The 20,000-nt window shown below is 49.9% G+C and overlaps 1 protein-coding gene across 1 annotated transcript in view; it reads right to left on the bottom strand.

Moving 5' to 3' along the window:
* Positions 1 to 20,000, bottom strand: part of ehbp1 (EH domain binding protein 1) — a 421,276-nt gene that overhangs the window by 95,278 nt on the left and 305,998 nt on the right.

Below are 20,000 nucleotides of genomic sequence, written 5' to 3'. Positions count from 1 at the left end.
GACGCGGAGGTCGAGTCATGACCCGACTAACCGCACTTCTTAAAGACCCGCCTGCTCACCCCGGAAGCCAGCCGCACCAATGACCCTCCCCTAACCAGAACAACACTGGACCAAACCTTCCCCTAACCAGAACAACACTGGACCAAACCCTCCCCTAACCAGAACAACACTGGACCAAACCCTCCCCTAACCAGAACAACGATGGGCCAAACCCTCCCCTAACCAGAACAACACTGGACCAAACCCTCCCCTAACCAGAACAACACTGGACCAAACCCTCCCCTAACCAGGACAACGCTGGGGCAAACCCTCCCCTAACCAGGACAACACTGGACCAAACCCTCCCCTAACCAGAACAACACTGGACCAAACCCTCCCCTAACCAGGACAACGCTGGGGCAAACCCTCCCCTAACCAGAACAACGATGGACCAAACCCTCCCCTAACCAGAACAACGATGGACCAAACCCTCCCCTAACCAGGACAACACTGGACCAAACCCTCCCCTAACCAGAACAACACTGGACCAAACCCTCCCCTAACCAGGACAACGCTGGGGCAAACCCCCCCCTAACCAGGACAACACTGGACCAAACCCTCCCCTAACCAGGACAACGCTGGGGCAAACCCTCCCCTAACCAGGACAACGCTGGGCCAAACCCTCCCCTAACCAGGACAACGCTGGGCCAAACCCTCCCCTAACCAGAACAACACTGGACCAAACCCTCCCCTAACCAGGACAGCGCTGGACCAAACCCTCCACTAACCAGGACAACGATGGGCCAAACCCTCCCCTAACCAGGACAACGCTGGACCAAACCCTCCGCTAACCAGGACAACGATGGACCAAACCCTCCCCTAACCAGAACAACGATGGACCAAACCCTCCCCTAACCAGGACAACACTGGACCAAACCCTCCCCTAACCAGAACAACACTGAACCAAACCCTCCCCTAACCAGAACAACACTGGACCAAACCCTCCCCTAACCAGAACAACGATGGGCCAAACCCTCCCCTAACCAGAACAACACTGGACCAAACCCTTCCCTAACCAGAACAACGCTGGGCCAAACCCTCCCCTAACCAGGACAACGATGGGCCAAACCCTCCCCTAACCAGAACAACACTGAACCAAACCCTCCCCTAACCAGAACAACACTGGACCAAACCCTCCCCTAACCAGAACAACGATGGGCCAAACCCTCCCCTAACCAGAACAACACTGGACCAAACCCTTCCCTAACCAGAACAACGCTGGGGCAAACCCTCCCCTAACCAGGACAACGATGGGGCAATTGTGCGCTGCCCTATGGGACTCCCCATCACGGCCGGTTGTGACACAGCCAGGGATCACGGTGCAGTGCCTTAGACCGCTGCGCCACTTGGTAGGCCCCTAGTTACAGTTTTGACTTAAATCTGCTTGAAAATCTACGGCGAGACTTGAGAATGGTTGTCTAGCAACGATCAACAACCAACTTGACAGAGCTTGAAGAATTAAAAAAAAAAAAAAGAATAATGGGCAAATGTTGTACAACCCAGGCATGGAAATCTCTTAGAGACTCTGTAACCGCTGGGTGACTAACATGTATTGATGTAACCGCTGGGTGACTAACATGTATTGATGTAACCGCTGGGTGACTAACATGTATTGATGTAACCGCTGGGTGACTAACATGTATTGATGTAACCGCTGGGTGACTAACATGTATTGATGTAACCGCTGGGTGACTAACATGTATTGATGTAACCGCTGGGTGACTCTAACATGTATTGATGTAACCGCTGGGTGACTAACATGTATTGATGTAACCGCTGGGTGACTAACATGTATTGATGTAACCGCTGGGTGACTAACATGTATTGATGTAACCGCTGGGTGACTAACATGTATTGATGTAACCGCTGGGTGACTAACATGTATTGATGTAACCGCTGGGTGACTCTAACATGTATTGATGTAACCGCTGGGTGACTCTAACATGTATTGATGTAACCGCTGGGTGACTAACATGTATTGATGTAACCGCTGGGTGACTCTAACATGTATTGATGTAACCGCTGGGTGACTCTAACATGTATTGATGTAACCGCTGGGTGACTCTAACATGTATTGATGTAACCGCTGGGTGACTCTAACATGTATTGATGTAACCGCTGGGTGACTCTAACATGTATTGATGTAACCGCTGGGTGACTCTAACATGTATTGATGTAACCGCTGGGTGACTCTAACATGTATTGATGTAACCGCTGGGTGACTCTAACATGTATTGATGTAACCGCTGGGTGACTCTAACATGTATTGATGTAACCGCTGGGTGACTAACATGTATTGATGTAACCGCTGGGTGACTAACATGTATTGATGTAACCGCTGGGTGACTCTAACATGTATTGATGTAACCGCTGGGTGACTCTAACATGTATTGATTTAACCGCTGGGTGACTCTAACATGTATTGATTTAACCGCTGGGTGACTCTAACATGTATTGCTGTAACCGCTGGGTGACTCTAACATGTATTGATGTAACCGCTGGGTGACTCTAACATGTATTGATGTAACCGCTGGGTGACTCTAACATGTATTGATGTAACCGCTGGGTGACTCTAACATGTATTGATTTAACCGCTGGGTGACTCTAACATGTATTGATGTAACCGCTGGGTGACTCTAACATGTATTGATGTAACCGCTGGGTGACTAACATGTATTGATGTAACCGCTGGGTGACTCTAACATGTATTGATTTAACCGCTGGGTGACTCTAACATGTATTGATTTAACCGCTGGGTGACTCTAACATGTATTGATGTAACCGCTGGGTGACTCTAACATGTATTGATGTAACCGCTGGGTGACTAACATGTATTGATGTAACCGCTGGGTGACTCTAACATGTATTGATTTAACCGCTGGGTGACTCTAACATGTATTGATTTAACCGCTGGGTGACTCTAACATGTATTGATGTAACCGCTGGGTGACTCTAACATGTATTGATGTAACCGCTGGGTGACTCTAACATGTATTGATGTAACCGCTGGGTGACTCTAACATGTATTGATTTAACCGCTGGGTGACTCTAACATGTTTTGATGTAACCGCTGGGTGACTAACATGTATTGATGTAACCGCTGGGTGACTCTAACATGTATTGATGTAACCGCTGGGTGACTCTAACATGTATTGATTTAACAGCTGGGTGACTCTAACATGTATTGATTTAACCGCTGGGTGACTCTAACATGTATTGATGTAACCGCTGGGTGACTCTAACATGTATTGATGTAACCGCTGGGTGACTCTAACATGTATTGATTTAACCGCTGGGTGACTCTAACATGTATTGATGTAACCGCTGGGTGACTCTAACATGTATTGATGTAACCGCTGGGTGACTAACATGTATTGATGTAACCGCTGGGTGACTCTAACATGTATTGATTTAACCGCTGGGTGACTCTAACATGTATTGATTTAACCGCTGGGTGACTCTAACATGTATTGATTTAACCGCTGGGTGACTCTAACATGTATTGATGTAACCGCTGGGTGACTCTAACATGTATTGATTTAACCGCTGGGTGACTCTAACATGTATTGATTTAACCGCTGGGTGACTCTAACATGTATTGATTTAACCGCTGGGTGACTCTAACATGTATTGATGTAACCGCTGGGTGACTCTAACATGTATTGATGTAACCGCTGGGTGACTCTAACATGTATTGATGTAACCGCTGGGTGACTCTAACATGTATTGATGTAACCGCTGGGTGACTCTAACATGTATTGATGTAACCGCTGGGTGACTCTAACATGTATTGATGTAACCGCTGGGTGACTCTAACATGTATTGATTTAACCGCTGGGTGACTCTAACATGTATTGATGTAACCGCTGGGTGACTCTAACATGTATTGATGTAACCGCTGGGTGACTCTAACATGTATTGATGTAACCGCTGGGTGACTCTAACATGTATTGATGTAACCGCTGGGTGACTCTAACATGTATTGATGTAACCGCTGGGTGACTCTAACATGTATTGATGTAACCGCTGGGTGACTCTAACATGTATTGATGTAACCGCTGGGTGACTCTAACATGTATTGATGTAACCGCTGGGTGACTCTAACATGTATTGATTTAACCGCTGGGTGACTCTAACATGTATTGATTTAACCGCTGGGTGACTCTAACATGTATTGATTTAACCGCTGGGTGACTCTAACATGTATTGATGTAACCGCTGGGTGACTCTAACATGTATTGATGTAACCGCTGGGTGACTAACATGTATTGATGTAACCGCTGGGTGACTCTAACATGTATTGATGTAACCGCTGGGTGACTCTAACATGTATTGATGTAACCGCTGGGTGACTCTAACATGTATTGCTGTAACCGCTGGGTGACTCTAACATGTATTGATGTAACCGCTGGGTGACTCTAACATGTATTGATGTAACCGCTGGGTGACTCTAACATGTATTGATGTAACCGCTGGGTGACTAACATGTATTGATGTAACCGCTGGGTGACTCTAACATGTATTGATGTAACCGCTGGGTGACTCTAACATGTATTGATTTAACCGCTGGGTGACTCTAACATGTATTGATGTAACCGCTGGGTGACTCTAACATGTATTGATGTAACCGCTGGGTGACTCTAACATGTATTGATGTAACCGCTGGGTGACTCTAACATGTATTGATGTAACCGCTGGGTGACTAACATGTATTGATGTAACCGCTGGGTGACTCTAACATGTATTGATGTAACCGCTGGGTGACTCTAACATGTATTGATGTAACCGCTGGGTGACTCTAACATGTATTGATGTAACCGCTGGGTGACTCTAACATGTATTGATGTAACCGCTGGGTGACTAACATGTATTGATGTAACCGCTGGGTGACTAACATGTATTGATGTAACCGCTGGGTGACTCTAACATGTATTGATTTAACCGCTGGGTGACTCTAACATGTATTGATGTAACCGCTGGGTGACTAACATGTATTGATGTAACCGCTGGGTGACTCTAACATGTATTGATGTAACCGCTGGGTGACTCTAACATGTATTGATGTAACCGCTGGGTGACTCTAACATGTATTGATGTAACCGCTGGGTGACTCTAACATGTATTGATGTAACCGCTGGGTGACTCTAACATGTATTGCTGTAACCGCTGGGTGACTCTAACATGTATTGCTGTAACCGCTGGGTGACTCTAACATGTATTGCTGTAACCGCTGGGTGACTCTAACATGTATTGCTGTAACCGCTGGGTGACTCTAACATGTATTGATGTAACCGCTGGGTGACTCTAACATGTATTGATGTAACCGCTGGGTGACTCTAACATGTATTGCTGTAACCGCTGGGTGACTCTAACATGTATTGATTTAACCGCTGGGTGACTCTAACATGTATTGATGTAACGGTGTGAATAATGATGTCAATTAGATATTTCTGTTACCTCATTTTCAATACAATTGCAAACATTTCTAAAAACACATTTTCACTTTGTCATTATGGGATATTGTGTGTAGATGGGTGAGAAAAAAATACATATATATTTAATCCACTTTGAATTCAGTTACTGTAATAACACAATGTGGAATAAGTCAAGGGGTATGAATACTTTCTGAAGGCTCTATATATACACATAAACACGGACAAGCACACACACACATGGATGCAGAATAGAGCTCTCGGTATTGAAACATATTGCAACACAGAAGAAGTGTGGGTAACTCAGTCAGCAGGCGTAAGGGACAACAGTGTGTAACAGAGATGGCTTGGGTTGCATTTCAGTCATATCTCTGATTTCTGCCTGAGCAGATAACAGATCCACACACACACACACACACACACACACACACACACACACACACACACACACACACACACACACACACACACACACACACACACACACACACACACACACACACACACACACACACACACACACACAGTAAAGATATATACATATATAGGTGAGGGAGATAGTGATCTGGATTGAATAAGCTGTTTGGGAAGAGAGGGGTGTGACCCTGAGTATACATACTGGAATATAACGATCAGACTAGAGAGTGAGAGATGGAGGGGAGAGGTGGAGGAGAGAGAGGGGCGTGACACTGAGTATACATATTGGAATATAACTATCAGACTAGAGAGATGGAGGGGGAGAGAGGGGCGTGACACTGAGTATACATACTGGAATATAACTATCAGACTAGAGAGATGGAGGGGGAGAGAGGGGTGTGACACTGAGTATACATACTGGAATATAACTATCAGATTAGAGAGATGGAGGGGGGGAGAGATGGAGGGGGAGAGAGATGGAGGGGGAGAGAGGGGCGTGACACTGAGTATACATACTGGAATAGAACTATCAGACTAGAGAGAGAGATGGAGGGGGAGAGATTGAGGGGAGAGATTGAGGGGAGAGGGTGGAGGGGAGAGAGATTGAGGGGGAGAGGGGGAGGAGGGAATATAGAGAGATGGAGGGGAGAGGATGGAGGGGGAGAGAGGAGGGGGAGGGGAGAGATGGAGGGGGAGAGGTGGAGGGGGAGAGAGATGGAGGGGGAGAGGTGGAGGGGGAGAAATGGAGGGGAGAGGGGAGGGGAGAAATGGAGGGGGGAGAAATGGAGGGGAGAGATTGAGGGGAGAGGGGTGGAGGGGGAGAGAGATTGAGGGGGAGAGGGGTGGAGGGGGAGAGAGATGGAGGGGGAGAGGTGGAGGGGGAGAAATGGAGGGGGAGAGGTGGAGGGGGAGAAATGGAGGGGGAGAGATTGAGGGGGAGAGGGGTGGAGGGAGTTAGAGGGGTGTGACATTGAGTACGCATACTGGTATAAAACTATCAGACTGGAGAGATGGAGGGGGAGAGAGATGGAGGGGGAGAGAGGGGCGTGACACTGAGTATACATACTGGAATATAACTATCAGATTAGAGAGAGAGAGATGGAGGGGGAGAGAGATGGAGGGGGAGAGATTGAGGGGAGAGGGGTGGAGGGGGAGAGGGATGGAGGGGGAGAGGTGGAGGGGGAGAAATGGAGGGGGAGAGATTGAGGGGAGAGAGATGGAGGGGGAGAGAGATTGAGGGGAGAGGGGTGGAGGGGAGAGAGATTGAGGGGAGAGGGTGGAGGGGAGAGATGGAGGGGAGAGGTGGAGGGGGAGAAATGGAGGGGAGAAATGGAGGGGAGAGGTGGAGGGGAGAAATGGAGGGGAGAGATTGAGGGGAGAGGGGTGGAGGGAGTTAGAGGGTGTGACATTGAGTACGCATACTGGTATACAACTATCAGACTGGAGAGATGGAGGGGGAGAGAGATGGAGGGGAGGATGGAGGAGAGATGGAGGGGGGAGAGAGGATGGAGGGGAGGAGAGAGATGGAGGGGGATGAGAGATGGAGGGGAGAGAGATGGAGGGAGGGGAGAGGTGGAGGCGGAAGGAGATGGGGAGAGGTGGAGGGGGAAAGAGATGGAGGGGGAGAGAGGTGGAGGGGGAGAGGTGGAGGGGGAAGGAGATGGGGGAGAGGTGGAGGGGTGGAGAGATGGAGGGGGTAAGAGGTGGAGAGATGGACGGGGTGAGAGGTGGAGAGATGAGGGGAGAGATGGAGGGGAGAGAGATGAGGGGGAGAGGTGGAGGGGAGAGGTGGAGGGGGAAAGAGGTGGAGGGGGAGAGAGGTGGAGGGGGAGAGGTGGAGGGGGAAGGAGATGGGGGGAGAGGTGGAGGGGGAAGGAGATGGGGGAGAGGTGGAGGGGTGGAGAGATGGAGGGGGTGAGAGGTGGAGAGATGGAGGGGTGAGAGGTGGAGAGGTGGAGGGGGAGAGAGGTGGAGAGATGAGGGGGAGAGATGGAGGGGGAGAGGTGGAGGGGGGAGAGGTGGAGGAGGGATAAAGAGATGAGGGGGAAGAGGTGGAGGAGGGATAAAGAGATGAGGGGGGAGAGATGGATGGGGAGAGGTGGAGGAGAGCGAAAAAGGGGGGAGAGATGGGTGGGGAGAGGTGGAGAAGAGAGAAAGACAGAGATCCCTGATGGACGATGAAGACACATGCCTGGTCTGGCTGAGACCCTCTCCAGTCTGGCCAACACAGCACAGGATGGGCACAGCTGTACAAATTATGTTCTGATGTTGTTTGGCCTCTCATCTCTTCATTCTCTCCTCTTTACCCAACCCTCTCCCTTCCGTCTTTCCTTCCCTCTTCCCTTCCCTCCTTCTCTCTTCCCTTCCCTCCTTCTCTCTTCCCTCCTTCCCTCTCCCTTCTCTCCTCTCTTTCCTTCCCTCCATCTCTCTTCCCTTCCCTCTCTCTTTCCTTCCCTCCTTCCCTCTCCCTTCTCACTTTCCTTCCCCCCATCCTTCCCTCCTCCTCTCTTTCCCTACGAAGTTTATCTCACTCTGTCTCTCTATACCTCTCTGTACCACTCCATCTCTCTTCCAGCTCCACTTGTCAGGCCTGGTAATCACAGTGCTGGTCTTGTCCTCACACACACACACACACACACACACACACACACACACAAACACACAAGTCCACACACACTCTCTCTCTCGGGGGTGTCCTGCCAGGGCTGAGCACTGGGCTGGAGGAGATGAAAGGGCAGGAGGGAGACCATTTCATGTGTGACCCTCTCTCCACACACACACTCTCTCCACACACACTTATCAGGGTCGGGCAGAGAGCCTGGGTGAAGGCGTCCAAAACTTTGCCCGTCTCAGATGGCCAGGTACTCACACATACATAACAGGGAAACACACACGGAGTGGGGGTCATTCAGTCAGCAGACGAGTAAGGGAAAACAGTGTGTAACAGAGATGGTTTGGATTGCACACACACACACACACACACACACACACACACACACACACACACACACACACACACACACACACACACACACACACACACACACACACACACACACACACACACACACACACACACACACACACACACGGGGGAGGAGGATGGAAGTGAGGACTGGAGAGATGACAGAGCTCTTGTATACCTATTAGAATAATTATCCAATGAGCTACTAGATATATTTTAGGGTACCAGATATACACTGCTCAAAAAAACAAAGGGAACACTTAAACAACACAATGTAACTCCAAGTCAATCACACTTCTGTGAAATCAATCTGTCCACTTAGGAAGCAACACTGATTGACAATACATTTCACATGCTGTTGTGCAAATGGAATAGACAACAGGTGGAAATTATAGGCAATTAGCAAGACACCCCCAATAAAGGAGTGGTTCTGCAGGTGGTGACCACAGACCACTTCTCAGTTCCTATGCTTCCTGGCTGATGTTTTGGTCACTTTTGAATGCTGGCGGTGCTTTCACTCTAGTGGTAGCATGAGACGGAGTCCAGGACGGCACATCAATGCGAGCTGTGGCAAGAAGGTTTGCTGTGTCTGTCAGCGTAGTGTCCAGAGCATGGAGGCGCTACCAGGAGACAAGCCAGTACATCCGAAGACGTGGATGAGGCCGTAGGAGGGCAACAACCCAGCAGCAGGACCACTATCTCCCCCTTTGTGCAAGGACTGCCAGAGCCCTGCAAAATGACCTCCAGCAGGCCACAAATGTGCATGTGTCTGCTCAAACGGTCAGAAACAGACTCCATGAGGGTGGTATGAGGGCCCGACGTCCACAGGTGGGGGTTGTGCTTACAGCCCAATACCGTGCAGGACGTTTGGCATTTGCCAGAGAACACCAAGATTGGCAAATTCGCCACTGGCACCCTGTGCTCTTCACAGATGAAAGCAGGTTCACACTGAGCACATGTGACAGTCTGGAGATGCCGTGGAGAACGTTCTGCTGCCTGCAACATCCTCCAGCATGACCGGTTTGGTGGTGGGTCAGTCATGGTGTGGGGTGGCATTTCTTTGGGGGGGCCGCACATCCCTCCATGTGCTCGCCAGAGGTAGCCTGACTGCCATTAGGTACCGAGATGAGATCCTCAGACCCCTTGTGAGACCATATGCTGGTGCGGTTGGCCCTGGGTTCCTCCTAATGCAAGACAATGCTAGACCTCATGTGGCTGGATTGTATCAGCAGTTCCTGCAAGAGGAAGGCATTGATGCTATGGACTGGCCCGCCCGTTCCCCAAACCTGAATCCAATTGAGCACATCTGAGACATCATGTCTCGCTCCATCCACCAAGTCTGTTGCACCACAGACTGTCCAGGAGTTGGCGGAGGCTTTAGTCCAGGTCTGGGAGGAGATCCCACAGGAGACCATCCGCCACCTCATCAGGAGCATGCACAGGCGTTGTAGGGAGGTCATACAGGCACGTGGAGGCCACACACACTACTGAGCCTCATCAATTTGTAAGTCGCTCTGGATAAGAGCGTCTGCTAAATGACTTAAATGTAAATGTTAAATGTAATTTTGACTTGTTTTAAGGACATTACATCAAAGTTGGATCAGCCTGTAGTGTGGTTTTCCACTTTAATTTTGAGTGTGACTCCAAATCCAGACCTCCATGGGTTGATACATTTGATTTCCATTGATCATTTTTGTATGATTTTGTTGTCAGCACATTCAACTATGTAAAGGAAAAAGTATTTAATAAGAATATTTCATTCATTCAGATCTAGGATGTGTTATTTTAGTGTTCCCTTTATTTTTTTGAGCAGTGTATATTAGTCTACCAGATATATATTAGTCTACCAGATATATATTAGTCTACCAGATATATATTAGTCTACCAGATATATATTAGTCTAACAGATATATATTAGTCTAACATATATATATTAGTCTACCATATATATATTAGTCTACCAGATATATATTAGTCTACCAGATATATATTAGGGTAGCAGATATATATTAGTCTACCAGATATATATTAGTCTAACAGATATATATTAGGCTAACAGATATATATTAGTCTATCAGATATATATTAGGGTAGCAGATATATATTAGGGTAGAAGATATATATTAGTCTAACAGTTATATATTAGTCTACCAGATATATATTGGGGTAGCAGATATATATTAGGGTAGCATAAATATATATTTTTTTATTTATTTTACCTTTATTTTACTAGGCAAGTCAGTTAAGAACAAATTCTTATTTTCAATGACGGCCTAGGAACAGTGCCTGTTCAGGGGCAGAACGACAGATTTGTACCTTGTCAGCTCGGGATTTGAACTTGTAACCTTTCGGTTACTAGTCCAAAGCTCTAACCACTAGGCTACCCTATATTAGGGTAGCATATATATATTAGGGTAGCAGATATATATTAGGGTAGCAAATATATATTAGGGTAGCAGATATATATTAGGGTAGCAGATATATATTGGGGTAGCAGATATATATTAGGGTAGCAGATATATATTAGGGTAGCAGATATATATTGGGGTAGCAGATATATATTAGGGTAGCAGATATATATTAGGGTAGCAGATATATATTAGTCTACCAGATATATATTAGGGTAGCAGATATATATTAGTCTACCAGATATATATTAGGGTAGCAGATATATATTAGTCTACCAGACATATATTAGGGTAGCAGATATATATTAGGGTAGCAGATATATATTAGTCTACCAGATATATATTGGGGTAGAGGATATATATTGGGGTAGCAGATATATATTGGGGTAGCAGATATATATTAGGGTAGATATATATTGGGGTAGCAGATATATATTGGGGTAGCAGATATATATTAGGGTAGCAGATATATATTGGGGAAGAAGATATATATTGGGGTAGCAGATATATATTGGGGTAGCAGATATATATTGGGGTAGAGGATGTATCAGGGAAGCCTGTGATGAAGTGCTGTTTAGGTGAAGTGCTCAGTAGAGTGTCCTGTCGGGGATGTTTTATCTGGCACCTCTTGAAACAGGCGGTTTATCAACAAGTAGTGTCTGTCCCACATGGCACCCTATTCCCTAGGTAGTGCACTGGTTCTAGGTCGTTCTGACCACAGCCCTGGGTCTTTGTGCTCTGCACTACTTAGGGGACGGAGCCATTTGCAACGCAGCCGTAGAGCGAAGCATCACAACAACCTCTCTCCCTTCATAAGGACCGTCTCTGTGACAAAGGTCTTCATCACCAGAAAACTAGTGAAATTAAACTAGTCGTGAGGAAAAACGACAAAACCCACAGAGAAAACAAATAGAGGAGATACTGCTGCTTCAAAAGACACACTGTTTATTGTTCTGTTTTCATGTTCTCCTTCCTTACTGTTTCTGTAACCCTTCACTGCCTATCTCCCATTGGCAGAACAGGGACGCAAAACGCTGGGGAAAACAGTCATTAACTTACCTCTGAAAACATTTCACAAATGCTTTTCTCAAGATATGATTTTTTTTTTATTGACTAGGGAGAACTTTTTGCAGTTGTTTTTTAATTACTAGTTTTAATAAAATTGTACAGGAATAGAAAAACAAACAAAGCCAGTCTCAGAACTTTAGAATCTGCTACAGGCCAATGGGATCCCAGCTAGTCATGACTCAAGCCAATGAGAAGCAGAGGTCAAAGGGAAAAGTGGAGTCGTGCACATGAGGGGTGAGTTACAGACCGACAAAACAGAGAGAGCAAACGAACAAGCAGAAGCACCAGCACACAGCCAGTTAGTGGTGGTCCCTTTACCCAGAAAGGTTAGCTCAGAGCTGGGGTTAGTAGACTCCTGATGCCCCTGGATGGTGGAGGAGGTCGGAGGGGCCTCAGGAGGGTTAGTATCTACCGCAGTAGCCTCTGTCACAGTTTCATCATGGTGATCTTCCTCATCTCTCCCCCTCCTCCTCCTCCTCACCCCCATTATCATCACCTGCATCTCCATCCAAAACATCTACAGATGAGAAACAGAGAGAGAGACAGAGAGAGAGACAGAGAGAGAGACAGAGAGAGAGACAGAGAGAGAGACAGAGAGAGAGACAGAGAGAGAGACAGAGAGAGAGACAGAGAGAGAGACAGAGAGAGAGAGAGAGAGAGAGAGACAGAGAGAGAGACAGAGAGAGAGAGAGAGACAGAGAGAGAGACAGAGAGAGAGAGAGAGAGAGAGAGACAGAGAGAGAGACAGAGAGAGAGACAGAGAGAGAGAGACAGAGAGAGAGACAGAGAGAGAGAGAGAGACAGAGAGAGAGACAGAGAGAGAGACAGAGAGAGACAGAGAGAGAGAGAGAGAGAGAGAGAGAGAGAGAGAGAGAGAGAGAGAGAGAGAGAGAGAGAGACAGAGAGAGAGACAGAGAGAGAGAGAGAGAGAGAGACAGAGAGAGAGAGAGAGAGAGAGACAGAGAGAGAGAGAGACAGAGAGAGAGACAGAGAGAGAGACAGAGAGAGAGACAGAGAGAGACAGAGAGAGAGACAGAGAGAGAGACAGAGAGAGAGACAGAGAGAGAGACAGAGAGAGAGACAGAGAGAGAGACAGAGAGAGACAGAGAGAGAGACAGAGAGAGAGAGAGAGAGAGAGAGAGAGAGACAGAGAGAGAGACAGAGAGAGACAGAGAGAGAGACAGAGAGAGAGACAGAGAGAGAGACAGAGAGAGAGACAGAGAGAGAGACAGAGAGAGAGACAGAGAGAGAGACAGAGAGAGAGACAGAGAGAGAGACAGAGAGAGAGACAGAGAGAGAGACAGAGAGAGAGACAGAGAGAGAGACAGAGAGAGAGACAGAGAGAGAGAGAGAGAGAGAGACAGAGAGAGAGACAGAGAGAGAGACAGAGAGAGAGAGAGAGAGAGAGACAGAGAGAGAGAGAGAGAGAGAGAGAGAGAGAGAGACAGAGAGAGACAGAGAGAGAGAGAGAGAGAGAGACAGAGAGAGAGACAGAGAGAGAGACAGAGACAGAGAGAGAGACAGAGAGAGACAGAGAGAGAGAGAGAGAGAGACAGAGAGAGAGACAGAGAGAGAGACAGAGAGAGAGACATAGAGAGAGACATAGAGAGAGACAGAGAGAGAGACATAGAGAGAGACAGAGAGAGAGACAGAGAGAGACAGAGAGAGAGACAGAGAGAGAGACATAGAGAGAGACATAGAGAGAGACAGAGAGACAGAGAGAGAGACATAGAGAGAGACATAGAGAGAGACAGAGAGAGAGACAGAGAGAGAGACATAGAGAGAGACAGAGAGAGAGACAGAGAGAGAGACAGAGAGAGAGACATAGAGAGAGACAGAGAGAGAGACAGAGAGAGAGACAGAGAGAGAGACAGAGAGAGAGACAGAGAGAGAGACAGAGAGAGAGAGAGAGAGACAGAGAGAGAGAGAGAGAGAGAGACAGAGAGAGAGACAGAGAGAGAGACAGAGAGAGAGACAGAGAGAGAGACAGAGAGAGAGACAGAGAGAGAGACAGAGAGAGAGACAGAGAGAGAGACAGAGAGAGAGACATAGAGAGAGACAGAGAGAGAGACAGAGAGAGAGACAGAAATAGAGACAGATAGAGACAGAAAGAGAAAGATGGAGTGAGAGAGAAAGATCGAGAGAGAGAAAGAAAGAGAGAATGAAAGATGGAAGGAGAGAGAGGGAAAGAAAGATGGAAGGAGAGAGAGAGGGAAAGAGAGAATGAAAGATGGAAGGAGAGAGAGGGAAAGAAAGAGAGAATGAAAGATGGAAGGAGAGAGAGAGGGAAAGAAAGAGAGAATGAAAGATGGAAGGAGAGAGAGAGGGAAAGAAAGAGAGAATGAAAGATGGAAGGAGAGAGAGAGGGAAAGAAAGAGAGAATGAAAGATGGAAGGAGAGAGAGAGGGAAAGAAAGAGAGAATGAAAGATGGAAGGAGAGAGAGAGGGAAAGAAAGAGAGAATGAAAGATGGAAGGAGAGAGAGAGGGAAAGAAAGAGAGAAAGAAAGATGGAAGAGAGAAGTATTTCTATGTTAGTGCATGTTAATGGTTATGTGAAGCCATGCTGGTTCCCTAGAGAAGGTAAGGACATGTTAATGTGTTGTGAAAACACAGCAGGCCCCACTTAAGTGTGTCTGTCTGTGTACCTGTCTGTGTGTCTACCTGTCTGTGTACCTGTCTGTCTGTCTCTACAGACTAACTGAAGCAGAGCCATCACCATCACCAGATAATTCACAGCTCTGTTCAGGCATCGCTGCCATGACAACAGCTACAGATAAAGAATAAAAACTAAACAAAAACAAAACATGAAAACACATATTACATTAAGCCTCCCGACGGGACAAAACAGAATCAACACAAACAGTAAAACAATAGCAAACAGAAAAGGTACATCCTGCTGTATGAATAAATGGACTCAAAAGAAAACAAAACAACTGCCGCAGATGTTTGACAAGGAGAGTCTCCTTCCCTCCCACCCGTTCTCTGACACTTAGTGGTAGGAGGAGAGAGAGACATGGAGAGTCTCCTTCCCTCCTACCCGTTCTCTGACACTTAGTGGTAGGAGGAGAGAGAGACATGGAGAGTCTCCTTCCCTCCTACCCGTTCTCTGACACTTAGTGGTAGGAGGAGAGAGAGACAAGGAGAGTCTCCTTCCCTCCTACCCGTTCTCTGACACTTAGTGGTAGGAGGAGAGAGAGACAAGGAGAGTCTCCTTCCCTCCCACCTGTTCTCTGACACTTAGTGGTAAGGAGGAGAGAGAGACATGGAGAGTCTCCTTCCCTCCTACCCGTTCTCTGACACTTAGTGGTAGGAGGAGAGAGAGACAAGGAGAGTCTCCTTCCCTCCCACCCGTTCTCTGACACTTAGTGGTAGGAGGAGAGAGAGACATGGAGAGTCTCCTTCCCTCCCACCCGTTCTCTGACACTTAGTGGTAGGAGGAGAGAGAGACATGGAGAGTCTCCTTCCCTCCCACCCGTTCTCTGACACTTAGTGGTAGGAGGAGAGAGAGACATGGAGAGTCTCCTTCCCTCCCACCCGTTCTCTGACACTTAGTGGTAGGAGGAGAGAGAGACATGGAGAGTCTCCTTCCCTCCCACCCGTTCTCTGACACTTAGTGGTAGGAGGAGAGAGAGACATGGAGAGTCTCCTTCCCTCCCACCCGTTCTCTGACACTTAGTGGTAGGAGGAGAGAGAGACATGGAGAGTCTCCTTCCCTCCCACCCGTTCTCTGACACTTAGTGGTAGGAGGAGAGAGAGACATGGAGAGTCTCCTTCCCTCCCACCCGTTCTCTGACACTTAGTGGTAGGAGGAGAGAGAGAGAGTCACACTTAGTGGTAGGAGGAGAGAGAGACATGGAGAGTCTCCTTCCCTCCCACCCGTTCTCTGACACTTAGTGGTAGGAGGAGGAGAGACATGGAGAGTCTCCTTCCCTCCCACCCGTTCTCTGACACTTAGTGGTAGGAGGAGAGAGAGACATGGAGAGTCTCCTTCCCTCCCACCCGTGCTCTGACACTTAGTGGTAGGAGGAGAGAGAGACAAGGAAAGTCTCCTTCCCTCCCACCCGTTCTCTGAGAGAGGGGAGGGAGACAAGGAGAAAGAGGAGAGAGAGACAAGGAGAGAGAGGGGAGGGAGACAAGGAGAAAGAGGAGAGAGAGACAAGGAGAGAGAGGGGAGGGAGACAAGGAGAGAGAGGGGAGGGAGACAAGGAGAAAGAGGAGAGAGAGACAAGGAGAGGGGAGGGAGACAAGGAGAGAAAGAGAGAGAAGCAGAAACAGAGGGAGGAAGAGAGAGTAACAGGAAAAAGAGGGAGAGAGCGAAAAATAACGTGTGAAAGAGAGAGAGAGAAAGACTCAAGGAAAAAGAGAGGGAGAGCATTTTCAGTTTTTAATTTGGTTTCTGTGATGTGTGGCGAGAGCGCGTGCGAGCGAGCGTGGAGCGCGGGTGGCTGGTTAACGCTAGCTAATTAAAGGAGGCTATGGTGATGGAGTTTGGAAAGTTTGCAGGCAGGCAGGCAGGCGGTGGAAGGGGCAGCCTCCCTCCCTCAGCCCAGGTCTGAATTAACAGGACCCTGAGTGGTGGAGGGAATGATGGAGGAGAGAGGAGAGAGGAGGGAGCGGGGCTAGGATTAGGCGTTCTGCACGGCAGGCCTTGTGCATCAGGCCCACAGCGCTGCTCTTCTCCTCCTCTCCTCCCCCTTTCCTCTCCTCTTCCTCCCTGACACCATTTTTAATGAGATCCACAATTAGCCAGACTCAAAAAGGCAGAAAGAGCAAATAAACCAAACTGCATCTGTCTCCCTCCTCTTCCTCCTGTCTCCCTCCTATTTCCCTCCTCTCTCTCCTGTCTCACTCATCTCCTCTCTCCTGTCTCACTCATCTCTCTCCTGTCTCACTCATCTCCTCTCTCTCCTGTCTCCCTCCTCTCTCTCCTGTCTCCCTCCTCTCCTCTCTTCCTCCTGTCTCCCTCCTCTCCTCTCTTCCTGTCTCACTCATCTCCTCTTCCTCCTGTCTCCCTCCTCTCCTCTCTTCCTGTCTCACTCATCTCCTCTTCCTCCTGTCTCACTCATCTCCTCTCTCCTGTCTCCCTCCTCTCCTCTCTTCCTGTCTCACTCATCTCCTCTCTCCTGTCTCCCTCCTCTCTCTCCTGTCTCACTCATCTCCTCTTCCTCCTGTCTCACTCATCTCCTCTCTCCTGTCTCCCTCCTCTCCTCTCTTCCTGTCTCACTCATCTCCTCTTCCTCCTGTCTCCCTCCTCTCCTCTCTTCCTGTCTCACTCATCTCCTCTTCCTCCTGTCTCACTCATCTCCTCTCTCCTGTCTCACTCATCTCCTCTCTCTTCCTGTCTCACTCATCTCCTCTCTCCTGTCTCCCTCCTCTCTCTCCTGTCTCACTCATCTCCTCTCTCCTGTCTCACTCATCTCCTCTCTCTCCTGTGCTGCACAGTCACGTGGGTCGTCACTTCCCCTCCTGTGCTGCCCAGTCACGTGGGTCGTCTGTTCCCCTCCTATGCTGCCCAGTCACGTGGGTCGTCTGTTCCCCTCCTATGCTGCCCAGTCACGTGGGTCGTCTGTTCTCCTCCTATGCCGCCCAGTCACGTGGGTCATCTGTTCCCCTCCTATGCTGCCCAGTCACGTGGGTCGTCTGTTCCCCTCCTGTGCTGCCCAGTCACGTGGGTCGTCTGTTCCCCTCCTGTGCTGCCCAGTCACGTGGGTCGTCTGTTCCCCTCCTGTGCTGCCCAGTCACGTGGGTCGTCTGTTCCCCTCCTGTGCTGCCCAGTCACGTGGGTCGTCTGTTCCCCTCCTGTGCTGCCCAGTCACGTGGGTCGTCTGTTCCCCTCCTGTGCTGCCCAGTCACGTGGGTTGTCTGTTCCCCTCCTGTGCTGCCCAGTCACGTGGGTCGTCTGTTCCCCTCCTGTGCTGCCCAGTCACGTGGGTCGTCTGTTCCCCTCCTGTGCTGCCCAGTCACGTGGGTCGTCTGTTCTCCTCCTGTGCTGCCCAGTCACGTGGGTCGTCTGTTCCCCTCCTGTGCTGCCCAGTCACGTGGGTCGTCGTCTGTTCCCCTCCTGTGCTGCCCAGTCACGTGGGTCGTCTGTTCCCCTCCTGTGCTGCCCAGTCACGTGGGTCCGTCTGTTTCCCCCTGTGCTGCCCAGTCGTCTGTTCCCCTCCTGTGCTGCCCAGTCACGTGGGTCGTCTGTTCTCCTCCTGTGCTGCCCAGTCACGTGGGTCGTCGTCTGTTCCCCTCCTGTGCTGCCCAGTCACGTGGGTCGTCTGTTCCCCTCCTGTGCTGCCCAGTCACGTGGGTCGTCGTCTGTTTGCCCAGTCCTGTGCTGCCCAGTCACGTGGGTCGTCTGTTCCCCTCCTGTGCTGCCCAGTCACGTGGGTCATCTGTTCCCCTCCTGTGCTGCCCAGTCACGTGGGTGGGCTGCCCAGTCACGTGGGTCGTCTGTTCCCCTCCTGTGCTGCCCAGTCACGTGGGTCGTCTGTTCCCCTCCTGTGCTGCCCAGTCACGTGGGTCGTCTGTTCCCCTCCTGTGCTGCCCAGTCACGTTCTGTTCCCTCCTGTGCTGCCCAGTCACGTGGGTCGTCTGTTCCCCTCCTGTGCTGCCCAGTCACGTGGGTCTGTTCCCCTCCTGTGCTGCCCAGTCACGTGGGTTGTCTGTTCCCCTCCTGTGCTGCCCAGTCACGTGGGTTGTCTGTTCCCCTCCTGTGCTGCCCAGTCACGTGGGTCGTCTGTTCCCCTCCTGTGCTGCCCAGTCACGTGGGTCGTCTGTTCCCCTCCTGTGCTGCCCAGTCACGTGGGTCGTCTGTTCTCCTCCTGTGCTGCCCAGTCACGTGGGTCCTGTTCCCCTCCTGTGCTGCCCAGTCACGTGGGGGTCGCCGTCTGTTCCCTCCTGTGCTGCCCAGTCACGTGGGTCGTGCTGTTCCACGTGGGTCGTCTGTTCCCCTCCTGTGCTGCCCAGTCACGTGGGTGCTGCCCAGTCACGTGGGTCGGGTCGTCTGTTCCCCTCCTGTGCTGCCCAGTCACGTGGGTCTGTTCCCCTCCTGTGCTGCCCAGTCACGTGGGTCGTCTGTTCCCCTCCTGTGCTGCCCAGTCACGTGGGTCGTCTGTTCCCCTCCTGTGCTGCCCAGTCACGTGGGTCGTCTGTTCCCCTCCTGTGCTGCCCAGTCACGTGGGTCGTCGTCTGTTCCCCTCCTGTGCTGCCCAGTCACGTGGGTCGTCTGTTCCCCTCCTGTGCTGCCCAGTCACGTGGGTCGTCTGTTCCCCTCCTGTGCTGCCCAGTCACGTGGGTCGTCTGTTCCCCTCCTGTGCTGCCCAGTCACGTGGGTCGTCTGTTCCCCTCCTGTGCTGCCCAGTCACGTGGGTCGTCTGTTCCCCTCCTGTGCTGCCCAGTCACGTGGGTCGTTCCCCTCTGTTCCCAGTCACGTCCTGTGCTGCCCAGTCACGTGGGTCGTCTGTTCCCCTCCTGTGCTGCCCAGTCACGTGGGTCGTCGTCTGTTCCCCTCCTGTGCTGCCCAGTCACGTGGGTCGTCGTCTGTTCCCCTCCTGTGCTGCCCAGTCACGTGGGTCGTCTGTTCCCCTCCTGTGCTGCCCAGTCACGTGGGTCGTCGTCTGTTCCCCTCCTGTGCTGCCCAGTCACGTGGGTCGTCGTCTGTTCCTCTCCTGTGCACCGCA

Source organism: Oncorhynchus keta, unplaced genomic scaffold (genome assembly GCF_023373465.1).
Source record: "Oncorhynchus keta strain PuntledgeMale-10-30-2019 unplaced genomic scaffold, Oket_V2 Un_scaffold_139_pilon_pilon, whole genome shotgun sequence".
In the NCBI taxonomy this organism is placed as follows: Eukaryota; Metazoa; Chordata; class Actinopteri; order Salmoniformes; family Salmonidae; genus Oncorhynchus; species Oncorhynchus keta.
This window is presented reverse-complemented; position numbering and strand designations above follow the sequence as displayed.